Raw genomic sequence first — 10,150 nt, forward strand, 5'->3', positions numbered from 1 at the left:
TCCCTGTATATAGCTCCACATTGATCTGGTACTGGTACTCCCTGTATATAGCTCCACATTGATCTGGTACTGGTACTCACTGTATATAGCTCCATTCTTGTGCATTTTATTTCTCGTGTTACTATTTCTATTTGTTTTATTTTGCATCTTTCTGAAGGGCATTTCACAGTAAAGTCTACACCAGTTATACGTGACAAATTCCATTTTATTTGGTTATATCTGTCATATAGAATAGGGATTCGAGTCAGCTCTATATAGAACATACAGTGGGGGGAAAAAGTATTTAGTCAGCCACCAATTGTGCAAGTTCTCCCACTTAAAAAGATGAGAGAGGCCTGTAATTTTCATCATAGGTACACGTCAACTATGACAGACAAATTGAGAAAAAAAATCCAGAAAATCACATTGTAGGATTTTTAATGAATTTATTTGCAAATTACGGTGGAAAATAAGTATTTGGTCACCTACAAACAAGCAAGATTTCTGGCTCTCACAGACCTGTAACTTCTTCTTTAAGAGGCTCCTCTGTCCTCCACTCGTTACCTGTATTAATGGCACCTGTTTGAACTTGTTATCAGTATAAAAGACACCTGTCCACAACCTCAAACAGTCACACTCCAAACTCCACTATGGCCAAGACCAAAGAGCTGTCAAAGGACACCAGAAACAAAATTGTAGACCTGCACCAGGCTGGGAAGACTGAATCTGCAATAGGTAAGCAGCTGTGGGAGAAATGATTAGGAAATGGAAGACATACAAGACCACTGATAATCTCCCTCGATCTGGGGCTCCACGCAAGATCTCACCCCGTGGGGTCAAAATGATCACAAGAACGGTGAGCAAAAATCCCAGAACCACACGGGGGGACCTAGTGAATGACCTGCAGAGAGCTGGGACCAAAGTAACAAAGCCTACCATCAGTAACACACTACGCCGCCAGGGACTCAAATCCTGCAGTGCAAGACGTGTCCCCTGCTTAAGCCAGTACATGTCCGTCTGAAGTTTGCTAGAGTGCATTTGGATGATCCAGAAGAGGATTGGGAGAATGTCATATGGTCAGATGAAACCAAAATATAACTTTTTTGGTAAAAACTCAACTCGTCGTGTTTGGAGGACAAAGAATGCTGAGTTGCATCCAAAGAACACCATACCTACTGTTAAGCATGGGGGTGGAAACATCATGCTTTGGGGCTGTTTTTCTGCAAAGGGACCAGGACGACTGATCCGTGTAAAGGAAAGAATGAATGGGGCCATGTATCGTGAGATTTTGAGTGAAAACCTCCTTCCATCAGCAAGGGCATTGAAGATGAAACGTGGCTGGGTCTTTCAGCATGACAATGATCCCAAACACACCGCCCGGGCAACGAAGGAGTGGCTTCGTAAGAAGCATTTCAAGGTCCTGGAGTGGCCTAGCCAGTCTCCAGATCTCAACCCCATAGAAAATCTTTGGAGGGAGTTGAAAGTCTGTGTTGCCCAGCGACAGCCCCAAAACATCACTGCTCTAGAGGAGATCTGCATGGAGGAATGGGCCAAAATACCAGCAACAGTGTGTGAAAACCTTGTGAAGACTTACAGAAAACGTTTGACCTGTGTCATTGCCAACAAAGGGTATATAACAAAGTATTGAGAAACTTTTGTTATTGACCAAATACTTATTTTCCACCATAATTTGCAAATAAATTCATTACAAATCCTACAATGTGATTTTCTGGATTTTTTTTTCTCATTTTGTCTGTCATAGTTCACGTGTACCTATGATGAAAATTACAGGCCTCTCTCATCTTTTTAAGTGGGAGAACCTGCACAATTGGTGGCTGACTAAATACTTTTCCCCCCCCACTGTATCTATCTGTATCTGTCTCTGTATTGGAGAGGTGTGCAGGTTAGTTTTCCCTCTGAGCTTGTGACTCCAAAAACATGTCTGATGTTACAGTGTCAAATGTCCTACACATTCAACTGGGTATCCAATTGGTTTAATCAATGAGAAGGACAACAAGGAGAAGAGTAATCCTTCCATTCCTTCCTTCCTTGGCAGGCCAGGGTGTTAAGAGTTTCTAGGTACACTCATTCTGTGTAGAGGTGGTAAACAAAAGGTAGACAGAGAGAAACAGGAGGTCAGCAAGAGCCAGACAGACAGTGTGACGTCACTAAGTACCCTCCTCTGTAAGACACGTTTAGCTCAACTGTGTTTAGTGTACTGTAGCTGTGACACCAACTGACCATGGACAAAAATCTGGTACGGCAGGCAGGCAGAAAAAAATACCTTTTACTGGCCCATTTCATGTTAAAATAGTACAATTGACTTCAGAAAATCCGGGATTCATGATAAATAGGATTTCAATTCAGTCAAATGTCAGTTGGAGAGAGTAACTTCCAAATAGCTGTTTGTAAAAGTAAGAACTGATTTAGAAATCCTTAAAGAAAACCATAAAAAATAAACAGAAAAAAGGATCGCCAGGATTTTTTTGAAGAACAATATTATAATTTTTTGTCAGGGTAGAAATACCCTACGAAAGCCAATTTGTCACATGTGGACATTCCATGAATAGCAATCAGAAATAAACAAAAAACAAAAGTAAATTTCGCTCTTCTGTTTTGCTTGTCTCCAGCAGATCTTATTGCAGTAACTTGCTGAATACACTGCTAGCGAATCACAAGTCCTTTCCAGAGCCCATATGGGTGTCAGTCAGGGTCCGAAGCAGTCCCTCGGTCCAGGGCTGTGGCCCAAATCTCGTCTGTGGGGCGTTGTGGTAAGACCCAGTCCTGGGGACCGCGGTGCCGTCTGGGTGGTCCACTGAGACCAGAAAGAGGTCCCACTCTCTCCTGGAGGAGAAGCACAGCAGGTGAGCCAAAACATAGGATACTGAAGTACTTTAAAAGTGCATGCATCCTTCCTTCCTTGATTTAATGACTGGTTAAATATCACTGGTTAGATATGCTTTAACAGTGAAAACATTGGTGGAGCCGTTTTATACACTTGACATACACATATAATGAAGGAAGGAAACAAGGAAGGAAGGAGGAAAGGAAGGATGGGTGCAGTCCTAAAGTATTTGAACAGGGCCTTAGTGGATGTAAATCTCCTCTAACACGGGGAAGTTTAGTAAAAATGCTTGTGTGACACAGACCTTATCTGTATCAAGGCTGGTAGTGAGTGCTCTGCCTGTGTGTAGTACTCTCTGAAGGGCTGTAGGGGGGTGGTCAGGAGGCATCTCATCTGGAGGAGAGGAGGGGATGAGTGGAGAACAGTCACTTTAAGAAGATAAATGGTTATTCAGATATTAACTTATAAATCACACAACAATCTCAAAATGCTGTGTCTGTTTCCTCTTATTTACTAGTGGTTCAGAAACGTTGTGTGCCATGAGATGACCAACCTAATACCTTCTGAATTGTTGTGCTCCAATTAACAAAATAATGTTTCTTTCCACGACCCCAAAATAAACCGTCTACAACATGAAAATGGGTCCCAGCTCTCCTTTTAGGAAAAACCACCAGTCTTTATACGGTTTCTAATTACCTCCAAAGAGCATGCTATCCATCTCTCGTTTCCTCTGCAGTAGCCTCTCCCTCTCCTTCCTTTGTCGTTTCTCCAGGTCCCTCTTGCGCTCCTCCTCCTGCTCGCTTTCCAGCATCACCCGCAGGGCGTTCTCCTCTGCCCCGTACACCCCCGTCCTCTTCCTGATCAGCGCCCGCAGGCGCTCCACCAGCCCGTCAAATGCCTGGTCGGCTTCCTGCTCCGGGAAGATCCCTAGTAGCACACACAAACAGAGAGATAGGTTTATGTTCAGTTGACAGAAAACATTTTAAAATGGAGTGAAACAGGGAGGTACTGCTTGAATGTGTTCAATGAGAACAGAGACTTTTGACTATGGTTGTTGTGAAGGTGAAGAGCAGTTGGCTAGACAAAAGTTATGAAGAGAAACTGTTCCATCATTACAGTGCTCCATCTCCTTACCTTTCCTGGAGGCTGCCTCCTTCCTGAGTTTGCGTAGCTTCTCCAGTGACCTGAGGATGTCCAGCATCCTCTTGGCATCTGCCTGCTTCTTCCTCACCTCGCAGAGCACCGTGTCCGCAGCCAGCTTCAGCTCTTGCTCCTGATGGGGGAGAGGAACACAAAAATATATAGATAACAGAAGCACTGTGTTCATAGTCTGTGTCAAATCAATACAGGGAAAAAATAAAATTATAATTATATATATATATATATTACAGTGCTATGAAAAAGTATTTGCCCCCTTTCTAATTTTCTCTACTTTTGCATATTTGTGATACTGAATGTTTTTAGATCTTCAAAATCTAATATTAGATAAAGGGAACATAAGTGAACAAATAACACAACAATTACATATTTATTTCAAACCAAACACTGCATTCCACAGTAAGAACATCATACCAAAGGTCAAGCATGGTGGTGGTGGTGTGATGGTTTGGGGATGCTTTGCTGCCTCAGGACCTGGACGACTTGCCTTAATAGAAGGAACCATGAATTCTGCTCTGTATCAGAGAATTCTACAGGAGAATGTCAGACCATCCGTCTGTGAGCTGAAGCTGAAGCGCAGCTGGGTCATGCAGCAAGACAATGATCCAAAACACACAATCAAGTCTACATGAAAATTGCTAAAAAGCAACTAATTGGAAGTTTTGGAATGGCCTAGTCAAAGTCCAGACCTAATCCCAATTGAGATGTTGTGGCAGGACTTGAAACGAGCAGTTCATGCTTGAAAACCCACACGTCGCTGAGTTAAAGCAGTTCTGCATGGAAGAGTGTGCCAAAATTCCTCCACAGCGACGTGAGAGACTGATCAACAACTACAGGAAGCATTTGGTTGGAGTCATTGCAGCTAAAGGTGGCACAACCAGTTATTGAGTGTAAGGGGGCAATTACTTTTTCACACAGGGGAATTGGGTGTTGCATAACTTTGTTTATGAAATAAATGAAATAAATATGTAATTGTTGTGTTATTTGTTCACTTATGTTCCCTTTATCTAATATTAGGCTTTGGTTGAAGATCTGATAACATTCAGTATCACAAATATGCAAAAAGTAGAGAAAATTAGAAAGGGGACAAATACTTTTTCATAGCACTGTATATATATATATATATATATATATATATATATATATATATATATATATATATATATATATATATATATATATATATATATATATATATATCACACACACACACACACACAGTACCAGTCAAAGGTTTGGACACACCTACTCATTCAAGGGTTTTTATTAATTTTTATAGAAATGTAGCCCTTGCACAGCCTGGAGGTGTGTTAGGTCATTGTCCTGTAGTCCCACTAAGCACAAACCAGATGAGATGGCGTATCGCTCTGTGGTAGCCATGCTGGTTAAGTGTGCCTTGAATTCTAAATAAATCACAGACAGTATCACCAGCAAAGCACCCGCACACCATCACACCTCCTCCTCCATGCTTCACGGTGGGAACCACACATGCAGAGATTATCCGTTCACCTTCTCTGCGTCACACAAAGACACGGCGGTTGGAACCAAACATTTAACATTTGGACTCATCAGACCAAAGGACAGATTTCCATCGGTCTAATGTCCATTGCTCGTGTTTCTTGACCCAAGCAAGTCTCTTCTTCTTATTGGTGTCCTTTAGTAGTGGTTTCTTTGCAGCAATTCAACCATGAAGGCCTGATTCACACAGTCTCCTCTGAACAGTTGATGTTGAGATGTGTCTGTTACTTGAACTCTGTGAAGCAATTATTTGGGCTGCAATCTAAGGCTGGTAACTCTAATGAATTTATCCTCTGCAGCAGAGGTAACTCTGGGTCTTCCATTCCTGTGGCGGTCAGCATGAGAGCCAGTTTCATCATAGCGCTTGATGGCTTTTGCGACAGCACTAGAAGAAACGTTCAACGTTTTTGACATTTTGCGGATTGACTGACATTCATGTCTTAAAGTAATGATGGACTGTCGTTTCTCTTTGCTTATTTGAGCTGTTCTTGCCATAATATGGACTTTGCCTTTTACCAAATAGGGCTATCTTCTGTATTCCCCCCCTACCTTGTCACAACACAACTGATTGGTTCAAACGCATTAAGAAGGAAAGAAATTCCACAAAATAACTTTTAACAAAGCACACCAGTTAATTGAAATGCATTCCAGGTGACTACCTCATGAAGCTGGTTGAGAGAATGCTAAGAGTGTGCAAAGCTTTCATCAAGTCAAAGGGTGGCTACTTTGAAGAATCTCAAATATAAAATACATTTTCATTTGTTTAACACTTTTTTGGTTACTACATGATTCCATATGTGTTAGGTTATAGTTTTGATGTCTTCACTATTATTCTACAATGTAGAAAATAGTAAAAATAAAGAAAAACCCTGGAATGAGTAGGTGTGTCCAAACTTTGGACTGGTACTGTATATATATATATACACACACACACTGCTCAAAAAAATAAAGGGAACACTTAAACAACACAATGTAACTCCAAGTCAATCACACTTCTGTGAAATCAAACTGTTCACTTAGGAAGCAACACTGATTGACAATACATTTCACATGCTGTTGTGCAAATGGAATAGACAACAGGTGGAAATTATAGGCAATTAGCAAGACACCCCAATAAAGAAGTGGTTCTGCAGGTGGTGACCACAGACCACTTCTCAGTTCCTATGCTTTCTGGCTGATGTTTTGGTCACTTTTGAATGCTGGCGGTGCTTTCACTCTAGTGGTAGCATGAGACGGAGTCTACAACCCACACAAGTGGCTCAGGTAGTGCAGCTCGTCCAGGATGGCACATCAATGTGAGCTGTGGCAAGAAGGTTTGCTGTGTCTGTCAGCGTAGTGTCCAGAGCATGGAGGCGCTACCAGGACACAGGCCAGTACATCAGGAGACGTGGAGAAGGCCGTAGGAGGGCAACAACCCAGCAGCAGGACCGCTACCTCCGCCTTTGTGCAAGGAGGAGCAGAAAGAGCACTGCCAGAGCCCTGCAAAATGACCTCCAGCAGGCCACAAATGTGCATGTGTCTGCTCAAACGGTCAGAAACAGACTCCATGAGGGTGGTATGAGGGCCCGACGTCCACAGGTGGGGGGTTGTGCTTACAGCCCAACACCGTGCAGGACGTTGGCATTTACCACCAAGATTGGCAAATTCGCCACTGGCGCCCTGTGCTCTTCACAGATGAAAGCAGGTTCACACTGAGCACATGTGACAGACGTGACAGAGTCTGGAGACGCCGTGGAGAACGTTCTGCTGCCTGCAACATCCTCCAGCATGACCGGTTTGGCGGTGGGTCAGTCATGGTGTGGGGTGGCATTTCTTAGGGGGGCCGCACAGCTCTCCATGTGCTCGCCAGAGGTAGCCTGACTGCCATTAGGTACCGAGATGAGATCCTCAGACCCCTTGTGAGACCATATGCTGGTGCGGTTGGCCCTGGGTTCCTCCTAATGCAAGACAATGCTAGACCTCATGTGGCTGGATTGTGTCAGCAGTTCCTGCGAGAGGAAGGCATTGATGCTATGGACCGCCCGTTCCCCAGACCTGAATCCAATTGAGCACATCTGGGACATCATGTCTCGCTCCATCCACCAACGCCACGTTGCACCACAGACTGTCCAGGAGTTGGCGGATGCTTTAGTCCAGGTCTGGGAGGAGATCCCTCAGGAGACCATCCGCCACCTCATCAGGAGCATGCCCAGGCGTTGTAGGGAGGTCATACAGGCACGTGGAGGCCACACACACTACTGAGCCTCATTTTGACTTGTTTTAAGGACATTACATCAAAGTTGGATCAGCCTGTAGTGTGGTTTTCCACTTTAATTTTGAGGGTGACTCCAAATCCAGACCTCCATGGGTTGATAAATTTGATTTCCATTGATAATTTTTGTGTGATTTTGTTGTCAGCACATTCAACTATGTAAAGGAAAAAGTATTTAATAAGATTATTTCATTCATTCAGATCTAGGATGTGTTGTTTAAGTGTTCCCTTTATTTTTTTGAGCAGTGCATAAATACACACACAGGAAACTGATCTGTAAAAAGCAGTTTCCATTAAAGCATATTCAGATGTCCATGATTTGTGTATCATCAATCAACAGCTGACCAATGAACGTGTCAAACCAAAATGAAAACAGTTAGATTGTCTTGAAATTCACTGATACCAAAACTAAGAACACGTCACCACCTGCTGCTGACGTGTGTAATGTACATTACTTAGAGCAGGGTGTGTCTCATCTCCAGTCCCTGGGGAGCACCACGGTTGCACAGTTTATTTCTAGCCCAGCACAAGCACGATTCGACTTCTCAACTAAACATCAAACCCTTCCTTAGTTGAATCAGATGTGCTGGGCTAGAATCAAAAAATGCAACTTTTAGGTTTAAAGCAGGAGGGCTATGGTCTGAAGGTGGAAAGGGGTAGCTAGAGATCAGACACAGTTTGACAGTGCTCTCTTTCATTTCACTCACCCTCTTCTTCTCCTCTACTTCATGGATACGTTTCATCCTCCACTTGTCGATGGCGGCTTCACGCTCAGCCACTCGTTCCTCCTCCCTCTGTTTCTCATCCTCCTGTTCCACTTTTCCACGCCGTAGCCTGGCCCTTCTCTTACTGATGGAACTCAGTTTCTTTTTAAGACTTTCAACACACTCAGTGTCACTAAGGACCTTCAGTTTCTCTTGCAGATCTGTTTTCACACTCACTGCCTCGGCGTATGAATCCGCCCAGACGCTCTCATTCTCCAAGTTGTGCTTCAACGTTTCACAAGCCTTGGACAGCTTTGAGACGAGCTGTATGGCACCATACAGAGTGTCTCAGTATGTGAGTCACGGAGACCTTTGGGTGTGTTTGCTTTGAATGAGGTTGCGCCGGTTTGGAGGTCTTGGCTGTTGTCCTCTCTCGATTCCTCAAGAAACGTTTCAGCCACTGTTCATCTTGCATCCTCTGAATGGAGTCTTCATCTGGCGGCTGTGGAGCAATAGGCTTGATGAAACCTTGGTCGCGCTGCAAATCTCTTCCCATCGGAATCAAGGAGGGGGAGGCTAGGAGAGGTCTGCTACGATGTTCAGAGTAACCACTGTCTGCATGCTTTGGTCTAAAACGTGTATCAGGGTTTCCATACTGACTGTGTTGTGGACTGGGGCTAGGGTACGCTGGATTGTGATCAAATGATCTTTGGAAATCTGAAGTTCCCATGTTCGATTGAGCATCACCAGCATTGTAGCCCTGAACCCATGAGTTTGGTGGTCTCCGCTCATGTGTGTTGTGTTCCAGCTTTGGATGACTGTGGAAGGGAACTGGTTGTGAAGACATGGAAGGGAACTGACTGAGTCCCGGGTTGTTGAGGGGCGGCGGCGGTATCGACGGATCAAAACCATATCCCGGGGATGATATATGAGGTGGTCCATAGCCTTCAAATCTAGGCGGTGGTTGTGGAATGGGGGGTCTGAAACCATAAGGTTGACTGCCATATCCTGACACGGGTGGAGGTGGAGTCCACTCTTGACTTTGAGGGAATCTCTGGTCGCTAACTGGGGCTTGTTGCGGTGGAGGAAGATATTGGGAAGGGTTTTGACTGGGCCAAAATGCTCCAGCAACGTTACTTGAACTCGGCATGTTACTTTGAAACGAGGTTTCACATACTGGTTGTGGTTGTATCGGCGGCGGTCCGAGATATGGAGGTCCCGATCTCGGGAAAAACGTCTCGGGACCTCCGGTGTTAGAAACGGGCTGCTGCCGTCCTCCCAACGTAGACTGGAACGTTGGTTTATCCATTTTCAAGAGGCGTGATACCGTGGAAAATAATAAACTCGGTTGTTTTCTAATCTATTTAGCTAGCTAACGACACTGTTGTTGAAAGCTTGGGGCGTCCATGTTTAAAAGGTGACGTCACACACCGGATATAGTACTACGTATATCCGTGTTTCTAACGAACGAAAGACCGGGTGCATCCCAATTGGTAGTGTGGGTACCTCTCCTCAAATCAAATCAAATTCTATTTGTCACATACGCCGAATACAACGGGTGTAGACTACAGTGAAATGCTTTTTTAGAAGTCCTTCGCAAAGATTCAGAGTTTTCTGTCACTGGCATCAGTCCTGCCGCACAATTGCCTCTTCTCCTCTACTAATTTGGAGAACAGACTTCTATGATCTAAAGAA

General features: G+C 44.1%; 1 pseudogene; it reads right to left on the reverse strand.

Moving 5' to 3' along the window:
- Positions 1–2,682: 2,682 nt before the first annotated feature.
- On the reverse strand, positions 2,683–9,873 carry LOC123492694 (annotated as a pseudogene).
- Between the last annotated feature and the right edge of the window lie 277 nt (positions 9,874–10,150).

This window comes from Coregonus clupeaformis, chromosome 15 (assembly GCF_020615455.1).
Source record: "Coregonus clupeaformis isolate EN_2021a chromosome 15, ASM2061545v1, whole genome shotgun sequence".
NCBI classification, from domain to species: Eukaryota; Metazoa; Chordata; class Actinopteri; order Salmoniformes; family Salmonidae; genus Coregonus; species Coregonus clupeaformis.